This window comes from Eptatretus burgeri, chromosome 11 (genome assembly GCF_056783735.1).
Source record: "Eptatretus burgeri isolate ZD-2024b chromosome 11, Ebu_testis_v1, whole genome shotgun sequence".
Lineage (NCBI taxonomy): Eukaryota > Metazoa > Chordata > Myxini > Myxiniformes > Myxinidae > Eptatretus > Eptatretus burgeri.
In genome coordinates this window covers 49,616,830-49,640,463 of record NC_140971.1, presented here as the reverse complement: position 1 = coordinate 49,640,463, position 23,634 = coordinate 49,616,830, and the positions used below count along the sequence as shown (strand labels likewise).

General features: G+C 42.8%; 1 protein-coding gene across 5 annotated transcripts in view; it reads left to right on the top strand.

Annotated features, from left to right (window-relative positions):
• Nucleotides 1-23,634, top strand: part of MEGF10 (multiple EGF like domains 10) — a 425,111-nt gene that overhangs the window by 231,815 nt on the left and 169,662 nt on the right. The window lies entirely within an intron of this gene.

Sequence of the window (23,634 nt, the reverse complement as noted above, 5' to 3'; positions counted from 1 at the left end):
CCCTCGAAGCAACTCACGGTGATTCCCTAGCATGGGCAGTGACACCCTCTGTTGTGAAACTAACGACTGTGGGAACAATTTAAATAATGACAATTATGGTAATGACATAAATGAACAAAGGATTGTTGGCCACGCCCAATCAGGATGAGGTATGTTCAACGAATATGCATGTAAGAATAAGTGAATAACACCCCAATTTCCCTTAAACACGGCATTTGTTTCTGATGAGAAAAATACGGAAACCTCTGTGTAGGTTGTTTAAATAAAAAAATTTTTGAAGGGGCCCTATACGTAGTATTGCCCCAGGGCCCATTCTGGCTCTTGGTGGTCCTGCCTTAGACCCCCTCCTGTCTGTACCAGGTAGTATTTTTAAGACATGAAAATAATATCACCATTGAGTGAAAAACAGAAGGAGGAAAAGTAGATCAGTGGCCTACTTATACCCACAATGCTTGGCCTACTGTTCACAATGAAAATATATAATTATTGTACTTTGCCTTTTCTGCCCGTTTGTCAAACAACAATCTGCATGCACAAGGACTTTTTTTTTTCAAGTTGCCTTCGAGTCACATTCTGTGCTGTCATGAAAAGAAAGCCAAATCAGACTTTATACGACAGCCCAGAATGAGGAGAAAAATTACTCCTGGCTTCCATTTTCACTGCTGGGCCTGCCTTGGCTTGCCACGAGGCTAAGTGCTTACTTGTCTCTCAAGCGACTCCTGTCGCTTGCTTGGCTGTCAACCGAGGCAAGTGCCATGAACGTCACACTGTACCCTCCAACACACTGCACAAGAGGTGTGAATAAGCTGAGTGCACCGGTTTTCTTTCTGAAACACCCAAAATCATGTCTTGTAATTTCTGCATTCAGCTTTGATCCATCAGAGGATGCCTTCCTCATCCCTGTTTCGATTTGTTGAAACCAAAACAAATCTGAGACAATGTATCGTTTTTGTTTTTATGAAATAGCAGTGTGTTGGCTCAATCAATGTGAGTGTCATCCTGTAGCACTCCAACGACTTCTTTACACTGAAAATTCTCCAGATTGTTATTTTGTTGCCATAGAAACACACGCTCTGTTAGGGAGCATGAGCAATTCCTGCCCCCCCTCCCCACCCCAGCACCTCGCAGTGGGGTGGTGGTGAGTGGGGGGGGGGTTCCTTGTGCCCATGACCTGACCTGTGTACTCCCAACACGTTTGCAAAATTTGTCTATGATTTTCTGATACACACACACACACACACACACACACACACACACACACACACACACACACACACACTTGCCTTATTTAAGAGGTAGGATTGATCTATCATACATCCTTATTGGGAATGATTAATGCATGCTTTTAAGCAGTTTCATAAATCTCTGGAAGTTTTTTTTTTTTTTAAACAGGAGAAAAACTTAATGGGACAAGATCCCTATGTAGGACATTGAGATGGCTGAGTAAAAGGTCTATATGTCCTGTGCAGACAGTCTATTTGGCATTGTGTGGTGTGATTACATCCACTAAAGAGATTCCATTTTTAATAAATAGTCATCCCTGTTTTCTGCATACATGGCACATGGTTGCTGGTTGCATCGTTCATTGAGTGTGCAACTGATGCATTGCCCCCCTGTAGGTCATGGCAGGAATTTGGAATTTGGCCACGATGCTAGCAATAACTTGCCAACTCATCTTCAAAGACACCATGAGATCTTCAAAGCCACTGTAGGATCTTTAATGCCCACCAGATAATGTGAGTAGATAGGTTTCCAGCTTATCATCCACACTCCAATCGTTTTATACTCAGATCAAGAATCAAACCCAGAATAGATAGTTCAAAGGTCAGTTTGCTTCCTCTGAGCTATCCAGCCAGCCCGTAAATGAAGGTTATCGTTCATGGTATATCCCGTTTAAGCAATAACAAGTGAGCACATCTCCTGAAAGAGGGCACTTGATCTTGGTATAAAGGGATTTAAGAGACTTTGGCGTTCTGGCCACAAAATCGCTCTTCCTTGCCACCCGTCGGCACATGCTGATGCAACAGAGACATGACAACAGCGGTCGATCGACAAAGAGTAGGACAAGTAAAGGATTCTGTGGTTTGTAGAAAAAGAGAGAATCAGCTCGTTAAATGCCATGCAGGATCATAAGAGGCATGATGATTGTTGAGAACTCATTAAACTGTCTTGGACTTAGAATTGAGGCCTGTTTGTATAAACTCAAACCCCACCATCTTTCTGATATGGAAAAAACAAGAAGCCAGAAATACTAGTCATTTAATTATGATTAATTGCAGAATGAAATCTAAGGGGTTTAAAATTAACTTTGTCAGCTGAAGGACTGAGTTTAAGGATTTCTTTGGTAAAGTATGAGCAGATCCCGCAGTGAGCTTTTAGAACCGTTGTCCTCCCTCTGTTCATTTTCATTTCCCATCTTGATCTCATTTTACTTTCTGATCCTTAACCACCTTCCGTTCTCTTATTTATTTTATATATTTATTCTTGTGTAATAAGGTGAGTCATTGAAGAGTTAGAAAACAGAGCAAAGCACAACAGCTAGAACACAGTCTAAACTTGGTAAACACACCAACGGCAGGAAAGGAGGACACAACACAGGGGGACACTTGGAGGAAAAATGGGTAAGGGGAAGAAGGAGAGAGTAAGGAGAGGGGGGATTGCGGAGGAAGACAGTATGGGGGGGGGGGGGAAACCAATCTGTATGCAAACTCAAGCACAAGTGAGGGTCTGAAAGAACTGGAAGGGAAACCAAGTGATGAAAGAGTGGTGAATTAAATAACCAGAAAGGTAGGTGGACAAAGATGGGAGAAAATGCAACAAAACTGCCAAGGAAGTCATGAGCTTGAGGAAGGTTAATGACCATTTAAAGGATCATGAGCGTGGATGGTGCATGACCTGAGGATATGTATAGCCATTTTGAAACCCTGGAGGAGAGAATGAGATTGAAAAGACTGAGGAAGTTGGTTCCACAGGTGTGAGAGAAGAGAAATGACTGGAGGTAAGTGATGTACCTGGATTTTGGGAGTTTAACCAGGAGTGGGTTACTGACAGATTGCATGTGCCCTGGAGAAAAATGGGAGAGGGTGGGCATTCCACAAAGACAGAGGGTGCAAAACCAGAGAGGAGGCAGTAGAAGATAAAGAGGTCGTTGTTGGATGTTCATATTTGCCAAGGAAAGATTTGGCATAGTGGGGAATGCCCAGTCAGCAGCTGTCTTTGTAGACCAACTGTAAAATGTAGTTCGCTCTTGGGAGATCGTGGCTCAGGGTGAGGCCAAAATATTTGAGAGACAACTTTTTTGAGAGGTTTGTCAAGGCAATAGAGGGGAAAGTTTTGTGAAATGGTCCTTTAATAGATATATGGTGAAAGTGTGAGAGTCCGAGATTGAAAATAATATTCCAACTGTTGGGTGAGCTCCTGATTCTGTCAAACGATCCATATACAGAAGAGGTGGCTGCCTACCTATCTGAATGATGTGGGAGGCTTGAGCAGAGTGTGGAGTTGTCAGTGAAAATATAAGGAGGGTTTCTTTGATTCATTGATGAAGATGAGGAACAGGACTGGGTCCAAGGCGGTGCCTTTTGGCAACTTCAGCCTCGACAAAAAGAGGAGATTAAAGGATTCCATTGAGAGCTATGCTCTGACTACGAGAGTGGAGGAAGTCAGCAAGCCATTAGAGTAGGTGGCTTTGGATGCCATATACTGTGAGTTGGGCTTCCAGATTGTCAAATGCTAGAGATATGTCCAGAAAGATGGCTGTGATCTCTTGTCTGAGATTTGTGGATCTCCATATGTTGTTTGTAGAACAGCAGTAACATGTCCAGTGTGGAGTGACTGGATCAGAAACCAAACTGATGGACTGAGATGAGGATATTGGAGAAAATGAAGGGTTTTATGTTAATGGTGATTATGGATTTCATGACTTTACTTATGATTGGAAGTAAGCTAATAGTCCTGGAGTGAATATGATTTATTTCTGTGCTCTTGTACAATTTAGTGATGTTGGCTGATTTTTGCAGTAAGGTGGAAAGTAAGCGAGGGCAAGTGATAGGCGGAAGGTGACGTAGGGCAACGGCTCAGAAAGAGGACATGCAAGAGTGTCACTAGCGCAGGAATGAAATACACAGTCCATGCCAGTTGCAGAGTCAGAGTCTGGGGTTGCCAGAAACTTCTTCACCTTCTCATCTGATAAAGCAACTGGTACCAGGAGCACTCAGGTGCAAGAGGAGAAGATGGGGCAGAGATAGAGTGGCTGAGTATGTGAGATTCAGGAACAAACACAGAGTTGAGACATTCAACTTTGTCGAGAGCAGAGTCGGCTGCGATTTCATTTGAGGTGAGGGAAGGGATGTAGAAGGAACATGCACCAGAGATAGACTTGACAATGTGCCACCAGGAGTTTTGAGGCAGGAGACAATCCAGGAATTCAGCAATGAGGTTGGCCAGATGTTGTTTTCTGGCTCTCTTGAGAGTGGCCACACACTTGTTGCAAACTTTATGGAATTACTTGCCACAGGATTCTGTGCCACAGAAACAAGAGGTTGGGTACTATAAACATGTAGAGAGACAGAGACAGGGTCAGAGACAGCTTTTGTGGAGGAATTCACAGGTGACGTCGAAATTGGGGCCAGCAGGGATAGAAGACCAATCCTCATTGTGAAAGGGCAGTTTGTATCCCCTTTACCTTTCCTTCTCCTTCTGTCCCCCAAATCCTTGCTGTCTATCCTCACAGGTTTTCAATCCCTATTTTTCCTAACTTCTGAATAAAGCAAGTAAATTCCAATGCAGAAAGTTGTGATAAATGACCTTCATTGAAGTGTCTTAAATCAGTTAAAACAGGATGTAGGATTAAATGCAGTTTAAATACCAAACCATAATTACCTCTGCCATTGAATGTGAAGGAGGTTATGTTTTCACCTCTTTCTGTCTGTTTGTTTGTCTGTGTGCAGAATATCACAAAAGGTTGTGGACAGATCCGGATCAAATGTGCACAGGTTCGGTGTTTTACAAGGACAAACTGTTTAGATTTTGGTGAAGATCTGATTCAGGATCGGATTGCGAGAATATTTTTTAAGTGATTCTTCACCATTGAGCGATGGGGCCAAAAACAACATGTAGCACGATATCCTAAAAAGTTGTTAACGGTTTGGACGAAACTTGGTGGATACGTGGGGTGTGTGACAAAGAATTAATTAGATTTTGGTGAAGATCTGAATCTGGATTCGGATCTGATAATTTTTTCGGTAATTCTTCACTATTGAGAGATAAGTCTAAATCGATATATTGTTGTGGTTCCGCGTTCGGTGGCGAGGATGACCTCGAGGTGGAGCAGTTGGGCTGTCTCCCACCGAACACCGGAATTGAAGGTCGTAACCTTCGGATAACTCCGAAGGTCATGGGTCCCTTATTGGACCGTGGACGCCAATATTTTGAGGGTGTGGGGTAGGGTTAATTGTCTAATTCCAATTTATCTAAGTACCCACGCCGTCTAACTGCCGGGGAAGCCACACCCTTGGCCGACTTTTTCCGAACTGTGTCGCTGTTCCGACTCGGATCCTGCATAACCGAGCGGGGATTACCAAAGCCTGCCGGGCCAAATGAACAACTTACGGCACAAACGGCCTCCCTATTTCTCAAACCTGAAACATGCTAGACCAATGAAAGAAATGACAGGCAGCGAGCTGGTACATTTAACAGGGGTTTATTTACAATAATTGGGAAGGGGGACACAGAGCAGACTTAATCACAAATATGCAGGAAAATGTACAATGAAATCACTTAAAGAGTTCTACTTACAGACTGAACACACACACACACACACACACACACACACACACACACACACACACACACACACACACACACACACACACACACACACACACACACACACATCCAAAAGAAATGGACCCCACCGGGTCTATTCGGTCCTCCAGCCGAGGAGGATAGTTCAGCAGGGGGGACAGAATCTCGCCGGGTACCTGGCCACCTCGTGCAGTTTCACCGACTCCAACCCACCACGGTGGGACTCAAACCCATGACTCGGAATCCAACAAGCCCACGATCCTGGCTGCACGAACAACGGTCGACGGCACAAGCGCCGCGGAACACCTCCGTCACGATCACCAAGGTACCTCGAAAAAGACCAGGACCAAGACCAGACACATGACGATGACTGCAGACGACGACCACCAACCAACAGCTCGCCACCTTTCTTATCCCTTCCCCGGATGGGTCGATGGAATCCGCTCCGAGGTAACTCCCCTCCGGATTGGTCGGGATTCGTGGGAAATCGCCGTCTGGGGTAATCTCATTCCTCATTGGGCAAGGGACACGCCCTTGCCTTTCCGGGCGGGGTCTCGATGTTGAGCGACTTTAGGCTCCACCTATGTCTGTAGCCAGAACACATGTGTAATGGCGTCGCATGCGCGTGAGGAAGGCCGATGGTGGCAGGAGCGAAGGAGGATGTTGTTGTTGTTGTTGTTGTATATTAATTCTAACTATAAAATAACTCGCAGCGCGCATATACTTAATCACCCATTAAACGTAGGGACGGGACCCTAACTATAAACACATACTTACCGAAATAACTGAACTGCGGGGACTCTGGCTATTGTGTGCAAATGGCTGTCAGATTTGTAACAATATATCACAAAATCTCAAAAAGTTGTGGACGAATTTGGATGAAACTTGGTGGACAGGTTGGGTGTGTGGCACGGACGAATTGATTGGATTTTGGTGAAGATCTGGATACGAAAATGATTTAACTTTGTAAGTGATTCTTCACCATTGAGAGATCGGGACAAAAACGATATAGTACTGTATGGCATTATATTTCAAAAATGTATTGAAACCGATCTGTTCTCGTGGATCAGGCATTACGTGGCGGAGGTATGTGTTCTACCGAGTGCCCTTCTAGTTTATCGATGTAATTGTTTGCACTTCAGCAGTTTTAGTGATAAGAAAATGAACAGGCTGTGGCACACCACTGAATGATGGTGGTGTCCTGATTTAATATATATCAGCTCATCAGACATAGAATCAAGCCTTGTGGATTGTTTCTTTGGTAGTGAGGGGGTGACCTTGCTCCATGATGGACAATAGCTTTACGACGATGATTCATTTTATTATCTTACTCATTTGGCATCTGTTTTTTTTATGCGTTTTATTTATTTTGCTCAACTTACCGACCATCGAACATCAGGTAATATCGGTGGCAAAGTGAGGGCCTAATGGTGTATCGCATAATAGATTGTCGGCTGAGATCCAGGTTTTGATGAAGCTGTGCTTTGGTGTTTGTATGTCATGTTCATGTTGGTGGATGGGTGTGCCTCAACTCTCGTCATCATGCAAAGTCTTTTCATTGTACACGTCTTGGCTGTTTTTCTGTTCATGGGTTTCTCACTCACTCCATCTCTCATGCCAGCTTTTGGCAACACCATTACCTAAGCAGTAGATATGTCGAGTGATCATGGTGATTGAGCTGTTGCATTGAGATGCAGAACAGTTCTGATGAATCAAATGTCCTTTTTCTGTTCCTTTCTGAACCATTTATTCAATCCCCATCCTTGTTAAATTTCTCACCTTCCTGCATGGCACTCCACACTGTTTATCGATTACAAAGCGTTCCTATCTGTACCGTTATTATACGCACAGCTTCATGTCTGTCAGCTTGTGGAGAAATTTTAATGGGACATTTGTTCTTAAATGAAGTAGCTCAACACATTGATGGTAGATATGGGACGGGCCAGAGGAAGGTTTGGTGGGGGAGTGTGTGGATAAAATGGTGGATAAGGAAGCAAGGCTACTACTTGTGGAGTAGGACATGGTTCGGAATGAAGTAAGTCACAGGCATCGAGCTGGCTCCAGATCTGGGAGCAAAGAGGGATAAATAAAAAAAGGTGTAGTTTAACAAAATGCTGCTATTTTCCATATAGATAAGCAACAGGTTATGTGCTGAACCTACATGGCTTTGTGAGAGCGTGCATGAGAAAACGTCGGTTAGGGTTCAGCGATTTGTTGGAAAAAAAAAAAAAAAACTTTTCGTAAATTGTTTTTTTTCTTTTTCGTAAATTGGAAAACGTAAATTGTTGGGAAATTTTTTTTTCACTATTTCATTGCAAGAAAAAAATTTAGCAAAACCTAGAAATTATTACCTCCACTCAGCTGTTTTCTCATGAGATTTTATTTCCTTCTTCTCCAGACTGGCCTGCCTGTAATATTGTTCTGCTGGTTGACAAACGTTGGTCGCCCTGTCCATGTCCAAGAAAGCATCGGTTTTTCTTTGAGAATTTCTTTATATATGATGTGATGTGTGGTGCTAACGATCGCTGCTTAAAAACCTGGGAAGAAAAGAAAAACTGTCATCATTTTGTGGTCTACGCTGTTGAAGTCGAACATTAATCCACTACATTGTGTCAGTAGTGACATCATAAGCAGTTTATGCTGGAATATACAGTTCTGTATGTCTCGCAGCGTGCCAGAACCGTCAGTACTTGGTGAAAAAGCACAGCATTAACTTGATGGACAACTTATCATTGTGGGAATGCAGGACGTTGTCTTCTTGGCCAGCACGTTTGCTCTTATTCTCACCACAGCTCAACAGGTGTTATACATCTCTTGGCGTCGGCATCAACCGAACCCATGTGAAAAGTCAGCATTTCTGGTCCCAAAAACCTGTGAATGCAAATATTTTCTGGGGAGCTTCCATCTCTTTCATGAGAAGACATATTTGGCAGACAGAACAAATTGTTGTGCTGTATTATGCAGTTATTGCAATATTGCGCTCAAAGGATAGCTCAGAGGTAGCACAATAACCATTGAGCTGTAAAGTGTCGGTCAATTCCCGTTCCAACTATAAATCGTCATTCCGGTGCTTTGCAAGCAGGGCTTTATGTCAATGAGTGCATCATTCCTCGGATGAGCTGGGGTCAGGTCTCCAGCGTTTGCCAGTGGACGTCAATGCCCCCACGGAATGTGTCGTAAAATTAGGCCATTGTGTGCTGGCACCCTGGCTGTGTTCTAAATTCCTGTCTGAATGTCCAAGGGCACTGCATCAACTGCACAGCTGTGCCTCGGTAATGATTCAACCGGTGGGCTGACTTCTAAGTTGACTCCCAGTCCAAGATGCAATTGTTCAAGAAATAATTGCAATGCTTAATGTCCCGAAGATACTTTGTTGATTTGAAAAAGTACTCATTTAATTTGCAACCAAACGGCTATCTCTAAGGGACAGATAAGGCATTATGATTCAGCTATCACTGCAAGTCGTGATCGTATTAGTAAATGGGTAGTTGAAAAAAAAAAAGAATACCAAGGAGCTGATACTCTCGGTCTCCCGTCTTTCGGGTTGTATGAGGAATAGATCTGTGTAATACGAAAGCTCGCCCTTGTAGTCCGGGAGCAGAGAGGGTTAACCCTGCATTGTTGTATTAAGTTTTTTTTAGTGTTGCTATTGGAAGCCAAGCGTCTCTATTTTCAGAAACTGCTTGATGACATGTTGTCACCCTTGAGCAATTTGAGAAATTCAAGATGGCATCCAAGATGGCCGCCATTACCTATAAATGGCCATAACTCCCTAACTATTCACCCTCGGAAAGGTGACTTTTGTCTCTATACCTAGATTTTAGGGGTTAAGCTATCCATTAGAACTAATTATTATGTTAATATCATATTACATTATGGTAATTTCCAAGATGGCTGCAAAGATAGCTGCCGTAACACTAAAACTGTCATATCTCTTTAACTATTTACTCCAAATTTGTCGTGAAGGTGTCTATCACTGGGTATTTTGGAGACGCATCTATCTGTATCAGATCAAAGTTCATATACTGATAATGTCATCTAGAAATCCAAGATGGCTGCCAGTTTACAAGCACTGGTATATCTTCTATACTATTCAATCTTGGGGAAAATACGAAAAGGTAAATGACCACAGGTGTTATATTATAACAAATGTTCTTTAATTTTAAATCCGAATTGTCACACAGACTACCAAAGGCATATTATACAATTCATATTTAAGGATGGCAACCACTTCACCAAATAATTTACACTGTTGTACATTGTGTTTCCCATGTGCATCGCAAAGACATGCAATCAACTATGATGTCGGGTTACAGCAACCCTGATTATAGCAGGCGCAAATTATTGTGCATTTCATGTTTGCAGAGTTGCAACTACAAGCACGTGAACTGCATGGAGTAGTACTGTGACATCCACATTTTATTAGACGTAGTACCATCTCTGGGGCTAGTTCGACTTCATCAGGGAGGGTGACTGGTTGAAGGGACTTGTTTTGGTCATCCTTTACCCAACCATATTCCGTTGAGTCCAACTCGGGTGGATTCTGCACTTCCAGTGACTGCCATACCAAAGCCTGATGGCAAGCTCTTTTAACATTTTCCTTGAATGCCTCAGTTGTTGGTGGCAAGGTACACAACTTCGGTGTTGATGACCCTTTGCCTGTTTTTGGCAGCCATACCTTTAACCTTGTCTCTGACATTGTACTACAGTTTGTTTGTCCATAGCACGCGGAAATGAAGGACGTAGCCTGTTGAATAACAGATTCCATAGAATGCCCTGGTGCACCCAACAAGTTAAGTGAGTGCCCCGATCAAAGTTTTTTTGAGTACAGTGGCCTTTCCAATTCCAAAATAGGAGGCAACGGTGTCACAGCCAGAAAGTGCATGTGCCGGGAGTATTCCTTCGACTATCTCAGAATGCTTCTGCACAGTTTTGCCTACATCAACCACCGTCCTTTGCCTACATCAACCCCCTTTGATGGGGGACTCCATCAATACAACATTCTTGAGATTTGCCATGTGATGATAATGCAGCAACAGTACAAAGACGTCAGTATCATCAGCAACAACACTGATTTTGCTTTCTGCATTTTCCGTGGCACAACTCACGACCTGTTGGTCAATGACGTTATCTGCTTCTTCGTGTGAAATTGTCAGATCTGCCCGTGAGATGACAACTTCACCTTCACTGATTTCGATTGGCACCAGATCTGCTCCTGTTACCACTAACTTGTGATGTCGTGTGTTGCCCTCGTGAAACTTCTTATCCTGGACTAGATCATCAACTATCAGTTGCATCAGTTGCTTCTTGTTTTTGGAAGAGGCTAGTAGAATATTCTGCACTGGAAGTTTACTGTTGACTTGTAAATGATAAACCCTACTGACACCAGTTGCCCTAGATCCTCTGGTAACACTCTTTGTGCTGTAATCATAGTATCTGTCAGATATCAGATACACGTCCTCGACCCGTAACCTTTTTTCCTATGGCATATTTGAAGTTCGCTGTATAGTCCTTGACAGACCCATCAGCAGGCCAAGCAACTACCCAGAGTATTGCTGAGCCATCGAGCACACTAACATTTGCACCACCAGCAACTCTATCAGGCACCTCAACTTGGAGAATTTTCTTCAAGGTGGATTTCGATTTCGCAATCCTCACATCTCCAGTATCATCAAACATGGACGTTGGAACTGGCACAAGTTCATGACCAAGCACATCCTTAATGTCAATGTCCCACCCACTCGCCTGTAGGCCAATCACCCTTGAGTAAATCAAATTGGTATCAAATACTTTCGTAGCTCTGACCTTCACATGCTTCCTTGCATGATCCATCGTAACAACCTTCTTCGTGATGGTTTCATAAAATCCCTGCGGTAACCGACTTTCGAAAACTTTCATTTGTTCAGTCCCGATTGTGACAGCATTGTGGACATTGACTTCAGTTGAACCAATGTGGCCGCCAACTACATTGATTATACCACTGGGGTGTGCCGCAGAATCTAAAGGATTAATGCAAGTGTCGAGTTTTTGTCTGATTCCATCTCTGTCTCTCTTGTCTTCAGCGATCCTGACTTTTGACTCTTCTTTGTGTGTTGTCACCACCTTGCTTTGAGTGTCCTTATCCATCATGTCGTCCAGATCAGATTCCAACCTGCTGCATGCATGCAGACTAAGGGCCCATACCTTCAGCGTTTCTGGCTTAAGCGTGATGCCAACTATCCCCCCAGGAGCATGCCCATACCGCATGAAGGTCGTCTCGATCATCATATCGCTCCAGATGCCATTCCATAAGCCAGCAGAATGGTGCATGACATGCTCACCCTTCATGAAGTGTGACAACACTTCTTGTGGTAGCCATTCCATCTCACGAAGGTAGCACAACCCATATCTCGCATAGTTCACATGCCCCGCAGCAAAGAAGTATGGTAGCATTTGCTTGTAGGTTGCCAGATGATGTGGCCAGTCACCTTTGCGCTCAGCCTGTACAAACATCATGGTGAGCAGGACAGGTTTTATCAAGACATCGACCCAAAGTTTGGTAGTTTGACTCTTGCTGGCTTCGGTTTCGAGAATTTGCATGAGGTCACCACTGCAATGTAGTGGTTTATCCTGAATGATTCCGCGAAGTGCCTCTTCAGCTACCATTCGTAATGCTCTGACGTTCTGGGGAAACTTTTTTCCAGTGAGCATTTTCGACGCACCACCAAACACAGAGGACATTATATCTGACAGACCGGTATCAGCCATCAGTGTTCTGATAGATCCAATGAAGCTCATTAGAGAGTGCATCCCTCCCAACCGTAGAATAACATTTGAGAACCTTTCTGGATAAGTCCACTGAACTTCTCGAGCGACTCTGTACAGCTGCAGATCACAAGTAAAAACTACGAACTGTTGCCCGATATTGCGTGTGTTGACCTGTGCAACGGCCATTGATGTCATCATGGTATCTAGGTGTGACGGGATCATGTCTATTAAGGGAAGGTAAACAGCCTTCGTCTTTGGTTGTGCTGAATGACCCTGTCGACGTGCAGCCCCAGTGTTGTACCCATTGTACTCAGGACAATCTAGTGTGTTGTTCATGTATTGAAGGAACGCGAAGTCCATCTCACTGGCTCTTCCCTTTGAAATTACTTGTTGTGCCAGCATACGCAGGGGCTGAACTGATCGTTTGGGGGTGTTCTGTGGCATCGGAGGCTTCTTGGGACCATTATATCTCTCTATCTCGACGTCATACTCAAGTGGCTCCACCATGTCTTCCTTTTTCACATGCCTAATGGTGTCTTCTTGGACTGTTTCTCGACTGTTACTATCTGGTTGTGTGAGCAGCATGGCAAGGGAATGGGTGGATGACTTTCCGTTTGGAGACGATATGTCAGTATCAAAATTGACTACAATAACCTGAACCGAGCTTGAACTTGATAGGCCTGGTAGTGAAGGTTCCATGGTTGTGGCTTTGGCAGCTGAATGTTTAAAACGCCGTACTTCATCGTAGGTATATGTAACACCATACTCTTGTAACGCGTTGATAAGTTTTTTTTGATCTCCTCATCTTGATGCCCAGAGTAACTTGCAAACAAGTGGGCTGGTTTTTCATCACCCCAGTTACCATTGAACCAATGAGAAGTGCAGGTAGTGCCCTATCTAGGTTAGGAGACAGCTTCCCTAAAAGTTTCATCAAAGCGTCACTCAGTCTCTCTACATTCCTGTCGGTTAACCCTAGTATCATAACAATCTTTATCTAATGTTATTAGTTTGACCTCATGCCTGATGACTTTGCACAGTTTGTTGATTGTTACATCAATGTCATTGTCCTCGTCTTGAACCAATCGCATACATTTTGCAGCTATAGATCGCAAGCAACAATGTCTGCTAACCCTGGAGACTTTAAAACCACCAACTCATCTCCGAAGCGTTCGCATAGGTTTGGGACAATTAAATGACGTGTCAGCCTATCACCCCCGAATTCTTTGTACGCTTCATGCAACTCAACTGAATTCGGGAAGCCGGACGAGTCATTGATCATTACAACAAGTGATTCAAAGGCACGATCAATGTTAACTTGGCTTTCAGACTTGGTTGCAGCTGAAGCCACATTTTTTTTTCTGACAAGAAGCTGTTTCGGCAATCCACATGATACCTTGCATCAGCTGCGTGAAGGTCACTTAAAGCTCTATCTACCCTTTGCCGCACAACGTCTGATAACTCATCTTGACGCCGTTTGCAGGCTTCAAGAATAGTTTGCTTGAGTGACTTCTTGCCACCTGCGCCGCCTATTTCCCGACATGAATATGCTGGTCGCCAACGTTTTGGGTTTTTCGGATCTTTTTCAAACACACAAGTTTCACCACAAAACAAACAATGTTCTTTGAAGATAAATCCTGGTAGTGATGAACGTCTCCTGGTCTTTGGTGGAATGTAAGACGAAGCACTTTCTGGATTCTTCCTTTTGTGCCTTTCAACCTGGACGCTTGAAGTGTATATTGAAGCACAGTTTCTGTGACATTTAACTGTGCGTTCAGGATTTTCACTAACTTTCTCTCCAAGAAGTTCATGATACCTGTCCCCATAGATTTTGCTGTGCTTGATAAAGTTTTGAATTCTGACAGCGCCAGTGTCTTTCAACGGTTCGGTCTTATTCTCACATCCAAATTTGGACACGAAAAAGCACTGTTCTTCATTCATTTTTTTTACTCGTCATACAGGCAGCACCTGAAAAGACAATAGTGAAGTATTAGTGCTCGTCTATTACAAAATGATATTAACATAATACTTAGTTCTAATGGATAGCGTGACCCCTAAAACCTAGGTATAGAGACAAAAATCACCTTCCGAGGGTGAATTACAAAATGATATTAACATAATACTTAGTTCTAATGAATAGTTTGACCCCTAAAACCTAGGTATAGAGACAAAAATCACCTTCCGAGGGTGAATTACAAAATGATATTAACATAATACTTAGTTCTAATGGATAGCTTGACCCCTAAAACCTAGGTATAGAGACAAAAATCACCTTCCGAGGGTGAATTACAAAATTATATTAACATAATACTTAGTTCTAATGAATAGTTTGACCCCTAAAACCTAGGTATAGAGACAAAAATCACCTTCTGAGGGTGAATTACAAAATGATATTAACATAATACTTAGTTCTAATGGATAGTTTGACCCCTAAAGCCTAGGTATAGAGACAAAAATCACCTTCCGAGGATGAATAGTTAGGGAGTTATGGTCATTTATCGGTAATGGCGGCCATCTTGGATGCTATCTTGAATTTCTCAAATTGCTCAAGGGTGACAACATGTCATCAAGCAGTTTCTGAAAATAGAGACCCTTGGCTACCAAAAGCAACAGTAAAAAAAACTTAATAGAACAATGCAAGGTTAAGGGAAAAAATGGCAGTTGGCTCCCAGACTATTGAATGCTTTTTGAAATATCACGTACACAAGGCAAGCTGCCGATATGGTTTCCATGGCAACAGAATTCAGCCAATCACAGCCGTGGTCTAGTCAGGTAGACATAATGTCGTGAGGAATAGATATCTAATATGAAAGCTAAATATTCAACGGTTTTTGAAATATCTTGGACACAATAGTACTTGGATGGATGATCAGTCGGTCGGTCGGATGGAGCTCATTTTAATGTCCCCATCACCGACCTTGTCGGAGGGGTGCACGACAAAAAAGGTTGCTTGTCATCACTCAGGGTGAAAAGGTAAACCAAAGGATTAATGCCTCCTTGTTCCATAGATAGACATCCCAAACTTGGTATCTGGTAGTATCAGCGGCATTTGGTAGATCCTTATCGCTGAGCATTTCCGATTTTCCTGTGGCTTGCCCAGTACCCTGTGACTTCTCTGGTATCTACATGTACTCCAGGAGTACCTCCTTACCTGCACCACAGAAAGTGGATTGAGGTTGTTTTTACCACGGAAGGTGGATAGAAGTTATCTTTCTGTGAGCAAGATATCTCAAAAAGTTGTTGACGGATTCGTATGAAATTTTGTGGACAGGTTGGGTGTGTGACGAGGATGAACTGATTAGATTTTGGTGAAGACCCGATCCGGATCCGGATCCAACTACTATAATTTTTTTAAGTGATTTTTCACCATTGAGAGATAGGGTTAAACTAATATATCGCACAATATCTCAAAAAGTTGTGGACAGATTATGATGAAACTAAGTGGACACGTTTGGTTGTTGACAAGAACAAACCGATTAGATTTTGGAGGTCTCAAGCTATATCTGGCCTTTCAGTGAGATACAAAATGTAAACTGTTCTGCCTGGTGGAGGTGTGCGCTCAACTGAAATGCCGTTCGAGTTTCATTTGAGAGCAGTGCTCAATGACCTCTTCCAATTTTATTCTGGACCTGACAGTATGCCATCTAGTTTGAGGTGGTAGTTGTGGTGTCTTTATGAATCGAGGTAAACTTACACACAGCTTCATTATAGCCTTCTGAGAAGAGTTGGCAATAAACTTTGTTTCATTCATTTTATTGAGAATGCTTTTTTCATTTGTTTGTTTGTTTGTATAGCATATGCCTGTGGGTTTGCATAAACTGTTAGTGGGTCATGGCTGTGCTGCTTCATGCAGTGTCCCCTTTAATTTGAGGCAATAATTTGTAATTTTTTCAGGGTACCAGTGATAGCTCGCCGACTCTCAGCAAAGGATACTGTGGGATCTTTAATGTCCACCAACTAATGCGAGCTGGAACACCAGTTTGACGTCCATCCGAAGGATGGCACACACAATGATGCATTGCTTTGCCTGCAAAACACTCGCCAGTAGGACAGCTTAACGCTGGTTTGGGATTCAACCAAGATGAGACAGCGAAGAGTTGAATGTGCAGTGTGCACACATCGAGGCTCTCCTGCCTTTCCGAAGAATGCCTTTAAACCTGATGAAGGACTTAGGGATCAAATACAAGGGCAGTGGGAGACAATTGGAAATAGAGCCACTGAATATTTAGCTTATCTGGGTGCTGGCCTAATATTGCAACCCAAATTTGGTAGCATTCTGACTGGTGGGTCTGGAGAAGAAGATTTTGGAAGGAATTTACGCGATTTTCACGAAAAATGACGGTCAGCCATTTTGACACACTTCAGGTTACGTGATCATTATGACCTCTGCAATTTAACATCCCTACCCTGGCCTAATGTTGAAACCCAAATTTGGTAGCATTCTGACTGGTGGGTCTGGAGAAGAAGATTTTGGATGGAATTTACGCGATTTTCACAAAAATTGAAGAAGTCGGCCATATTGACACACTTCAGGTCACGTGATTGTTATGACCTCTGCAATTTAACATCCCTACCCTGGCCTAATGTTGAAACCCAAATTTGGTAGCATTCTGACTGGTGGGTCTGGAGAAGAAGATTTTGGAAGGATTTACATGATTTTCACAAAAATTGATGAAGTCGGCCATTTTAACACACTTCAGGTCACGTGATCATTATGACCCCTGCAATTTAACAGTCCTACCCTGGCCGTATGTTGAAACTCAAATTTGGTAGTATTCTGACTGGTGGGTCTGGAGAAGATTTTTGAAGAAATTTACTAAGTCGGCCATTTTGACAGATTAAAGTCACATAACTGGAGCGAAATTTGCAATCTCCGTTACCAGTAAGGAGCAGAATGTTGCTGCCAAATTTCAGCTGGATCGGCCAGGCAGTTTGGCTGGAGAAGTCGAAATAGGAGACGGACGGACGGACAGATGGACAGACGGACGGTGCATGATGACAATACCTCATCTGGAATTCCAATTCCAGTTAAGCTAAAACTTCCCACGTGATGACTCAGACCAAAACACCTGACAAAGTATCCACTAAAGTTAAAAGTAAGAATCACCAAAACATCATGTTTTAGTGGGCTTATACTTAGTATTGGACTGTGTGAGTCTTTTGCACAACCTAACTTTATTACATGTTTAAGATAGTTGGATGGATGATTGTCAAATAATTATTGTTGCATTCTGTGAGATTGTAAGCACCAACATAAATACACAATCCTTTCCAACATTTTAATTCACACTTGTTCACACATCTTCAAAGGTGCTCACAATATATATGAGGCAAAAGTATTGTGGGTCATATGAAGGACATGACAAATGCTATTTGTTTCCTTGCCATGAGGCATGCACACTCATCGAGAACACACTTTGCCTCACTTCGATTGAGCCACATTGATTTAATCTTTATTCCTCCGAGTTTTCACAGCGGAAGGTTTTGTCAATTGGCTGCCCCATCATGGAGAGATGCTCTCACATCCCAGGCCAGTCTTCTGACAGCTGGATTTGGCTGCAAGCAGGCATTCCCGTAGATCATCATCCAATGCCTCGTCAGAGTATAAAGCATATAAGGGAAGTATATGGCAATGGAACAGGGGTGGGGGGGGGGCTTTCACATTGCTGCCCATTAATTACAGGCTTGCCAGCTGGGTTAGGGTGTCGGAGCTGACGAATGGGTTTTTCTCCATCCCTTTTTATTTAATCAACTGTCTACTTTGCAGGCCAAACATGGAGGATGTGCATTTGCCCCCGTTTAGCAGGGTCATAGAGGAGACATGTTTCATGTTTGTGCAACAGGAGTGTGGTCGTTGTTTGTGTGAACTGCATGCCTTTGGCTTACAATTGGGGATTATTGCAGTCCAGTTTTTATCATTTTTAGGCACGGTGGGGAGACAATGGCCTGGTGTGTTTGTGATTACCTGCCACATTGCAGCATCAACCATCTTGGATCTTAAACCATGGTCAGGGCTTTTGTGTTTCTATATGTCTTCACAAATGTCTGTCTGCACTGTAGTAGACATGTTAAGTGCACAAAATAGGGTGTTGACTTCAAATCATGATGCAAATGTCCTCTTTGGCATGGAAGTTCCTTAGGGTCATAGAAACAAATTTATCCAAAGACACGTCATATCTCAAAATCCAAGATGGCCGCCGTCGACCATTTTGGAAAACATGGCCCAGTCATAGCTCATGAACCGTTTGTCATAGAAACTATTATGACACATGTTTTCTAGCTAAATTGAGGTCGCTGAATTCATTTCCGGCATCAGCTATGCATTTCAGATGCATTTAAAGGTGAAATCCAAAAAAAAATACAAATTATAACAAATTTTATTGATTTTCACATACAGAAATTTTGAGGTAATTAGATTATCCATCGCACAATGTCGTAATTACACAAGTTCTTCCTCTTCTCCTCTCTTGTCCTGGTACATCCTGCCAGTGTGGGGGCACGAACCTTGACATCTGCAGAGAAGCATTCAGCGCTGTCTCTGCACGCAGCACTTACAAGGAGCTTTACATTCAGTCTTACACTTGCAAATGGACTTCACAGTCTTCTTCCCCATCTCATCTGGATTGAGGATCTCATCAAGATTCGCAACTTGTTGTGTGTCTGACAAGAAGTGCTGGTGAATGCTGATGCATATTCCATGGAGGGCTGATGTTGCCGTCGTAGAGGATGGATTATGGTCAATGTTGTCAAAACCGCCTGTGGTGAAAACGTGTTTAACTGCCTGAGGGGGGACCACCACACCAACCTGCTCCCAGTGACCAATGACTGAATTCGCAATATCTGTACTTCGCACTCTCAAACGGTCATACGAGATGCACAACCCTCGCTGATGCAAATCATCGATTCGAGATTCACGTCCAGTTTGAAGATGTACTTTCATAGCCATATACAGCGAAGCTGGTGTTTCCCTATCTCTGTTGTGACGTGGAACACTGTCACGTTTCTTGGATCTGCATGCAACTGAGTTGAAGATGATCTGCTGCCCAATTGATGTTGCAACCTTGGACTTCTTAGATCCAGGAGATGGCTGATCGATAGATGGTCCATCAAGAAGCATGTACAGGAATGAACGCAGAGTGGTTGGGATTGATTCAGCTTCAGATGAGGTTGAGAAGGAACCCGTAAAAGCTTGCCGCATTTGAAGATATTCTCGATGGAAGATCTTGGCTGTTTTGTGCAGGGTGGAGACTTCAGTTGATGTATTGTTTTTCATATCAACTATAGCTTTGGATAGGTCATCGTCGAAAACAAGAGACCAGCAACGGTTAATCTTTACTGTCTTGATGTCAGGAATCATGCGCTCAATGTCGTCTCTAAGGCATGTTGTATTGCATTTGATGTAGGGAAAGCCGAGAGCAGCAATACGCTTATCATAAAGGGTCGTCAAGTGAGCCATTGCTAGCGACTCCCCTAAGCCACGGTTATCTTCAATAAAGTCAAGTAACTCATTGAAAACATGTGCTCGCATGACCTGCGTGTTATGGCTATCAGTGATGTCACATCCGACCGTCTCCACTTTCCTATACAGCCGAGTCAGGCACGCACGATGATAGACGGCATTTATCGTGATCAAGTCACCAGCGGACAGTTTAGACAACAGGCGTTTGTCGCCCAACAGCTGAGCACAGTCATTGATTTTTTTTTATCCAAGCCAAGTGCAGCAGCTTTTCTGAGCTCTTTCTTGTTGCCCACTTCATCACAAAAGAGACACAGAGTGTGAACTGGTTCGCTCAAAGATGTAGAGGGTGATGCCTGTGTGACTGACCTGGCTGCACGAGTTTTTACCGGGCTAAATGACACTTGCCCTTGATGCTTATTCCTGGCTCTCTGCAATTTCTGATTGTCGACAGCATTCCTGCAAGCTTTGTGCCACACGACATGATTAGACATCATCAGCTGCACTATATTCTGAGTATCACTGTCACCAGTATTCTCTACGAATACAAAATCAGGCAGCTCACCTAATTCATTGAGTTCCTGTACATTGTTCACAACCTGTCTGTAAGTGGCTGAAAGTCTTTCAGGATTGTTTCTCAATTTAACAGATGATGAGGGATCCGAAGTTGGATTATGAGTCTCGTCTGATTGATATATAAAACATAGGCTCCAGTCCATCGTGGCAGGCGTGCTTTCACAGTTATCGGAACTCATTTGGATTAGTCACTTTGAATCTGAAAGTAAAAATTAAAAATTAAAGGTCACATAACATAGATACATTATGTGACTAACTCATGTGTAGTTAAATTCAGCATGAGAAAACCATTTCTGAGTTGGGTCTGACTTTACCATCATATAGTGGACATGTTAAGTCATGTCTCATTCTCACAATTTTTTTTCTCATAAATTTTAGAAAAAATGTAACATTTATGTATTTTTGTCTATGATTTGACGTTTAAATCCATCAGAAAGCAAAATTGTCACCGGAAATGAGTTCAGTGACCTCAAGTCAGTTGGAAAACGTGTATCATAATAGTTTCTATGACAAACGGTTCATGAGCTTCGACTGGGCCATGTTTTCCAAAGTGGTCGACGGCGACCATCTTGGATTTTGAGATATGACGTGTGTCTTTGGATAAATTTGTTTCTATGACCCTAAGGAACTTCCATGCCAAAGGGTACCGTTGCATCACGATTTGAAGTCAAATGTCACTTAACATGTCTACTACTGTCGATTAATTATCAATCCATAAGGATTTTATCTTCCCGTCTATTTTGACGATTACCGAGTTTGCTCAGTATTTAATATCGTGCTTCTCTGTTGCGGGTTTTTTTTTGGATATGAAGTCGAAGCTCATGGAGGAATGAGAACATTGAACATCTCGGGACATAACAGAACAAAATGAACAGCAGAAAGAGGAGGGGGGTGAGAACACACCAATAGTGGGGATGAGGAACAAAAATAGAGGGAGCCTTGGGGAAATGAGGAATGTAGAGGAGAAAGCGGACTTGGGGAGGACACACAAGGTGGACAAGATAGATATCTCCACAAACTCTCAGGAAGGATAAACTAAAAACTTGGAAAGAGGTGGGCTTGGGGGATGGAGGTGGAAGGGTGAGGGGTAGAAAAGGGGTAGAAAAGATCATAGTTTTGTATGGGGGATGATCTGAGATTATGGAAAAGTGCTATCTTGAAGACTGGGGGAGAATAATGAGATTGAAGAGAATGTGGAAGTTGGTTGCACAGGTGGAGAAAAAGAGGAACGAATGATTGGAGGTGAGCAGTGACCCTGTATTTTGGGAGTTTCAGCAGAAGAGGGTTACTGATGCACCACGTGTGCCCTAGAGAAACCTGGGGAGTGTGACAGCATGGAAAGAACAGAGGGTGCAAGACTAAAAAGGAGGAGGTAGAAGACAGAAAGACCACCAACCTGTCAGTGATATGAAAGTGGTAGGACCATAGAGTCAGCTTCATCATGGAAGATTCCATTGATCTTGAAGGTCTTGGTTTACACAATGTCAAGGTGAGCAAGGTGTGAGGCAGGGTCACCAGCCCTGAGGGGAGAGCAGTATACTCCATTGACCTCCTGATGAAAGCATGCTCCTGAGAGGTGGATAAAGGTTCATATATATATATATATATATATATATATATATATATATATATATATATATATATATATATATATATATATATATATATATATATATATATATATATATATATATATATATATATATATATATACTGTCAGGACCCGCAATTTGCAGATTTGCTACTTACAGATTCGCTATTCATGGACCCCACATATTCACGGGTCGTAAAGTGTGACCTGCTTCTACATTCACCCTTCGTGTATTCACGGTTTTATATTCTGATTATTTATTTGTTTATTTATCTATTTATTTCCACTTCAGTAGGGTTCTCCTATATCCACCTGATAAATTGGAAATCAGAAATCTGCCAACAACACAGCATGACATAAAAAGTTGCAAAACTGGATCCCCTTAACTACCACTCATTTAGCTTACTGTCCTTCCAATCATCAGCAAGGTAATGGAATCCATCATCACAGTTGACATAAAATCATTCCTTTTCTCCAACAGCCTCATCGCAGATCATCAATTCCGATTCAGACATGGGCACTCTACCTTGGACATGCTGCTTCTATTCTCCCAACAATGATGGAGGCCCTCAATATTAGACATGAGATCAGGGCCGTCTCCCTGGATATATCTCGAGCTTTTGATACTGTCTGACATCCTGCTTTACTCTCCAAACTGTCTGCCTATGCAATCCAATTCCAACTCCACTCTTGGATTAGTGACTTCTTCCACTCCCGTAGACATGTGGCTCTCAACGGAGCCCTTTCATCTCCTCTCCCTGTCAAGGCTTGAGTGCCCCAAGGCAGTGTTCTCAGCCCCATATTATTCCTAATCTTCATCAATGATCTCAATGACTCTCTAGAAAATCCACTTTATCTCTTTACTGATGACTCCACTCCCTGCTGTAACATCTATCATCCTTCTGACAGACAGGCAGCAACCTCTTCCCTCTCTCTGCACAGTGTGACAAAATCACAAACTGTCAAACACAATTTTGATTATGTATCCATATTGTCCACCGTTTGTGTTTTCCCTTACCTCTTATCGTTATCTGCATCCCTTGTTTGTCTGTCTCTGTCTACTTTCTCCCTCCACACTGCTGTTGGTTTATCCCCTTTCTCCTGCTGTTCCCTTTGTTATGTTGTCCGGATTTCTTTTGTGCCATTGCTCTTCCACGAGCCGAGACCATGTAAAAAATTTTTTTTTTAAATAAACAAACAAGCATTCATAGACTGGTACTTACGAAATCGTCAACTTGACCTCTGACCTTGTATAATCAAAGCTGTCTCTCGAGAAGGTAGTGATGCAAACTAGAAGTTTCTGCGATGATTCTGTACCAAACCATCAAAAATCGAATGTTTTGGATGTTTGACCTCACTGTGACCTTGACCTTTGACCGATTTTGACCAAAATCTAAGCAGCACTAGCCATCACCCTCCTGAATCACGTGGTGTAATTTGACATTGGTAGCTTCTTCCGTTC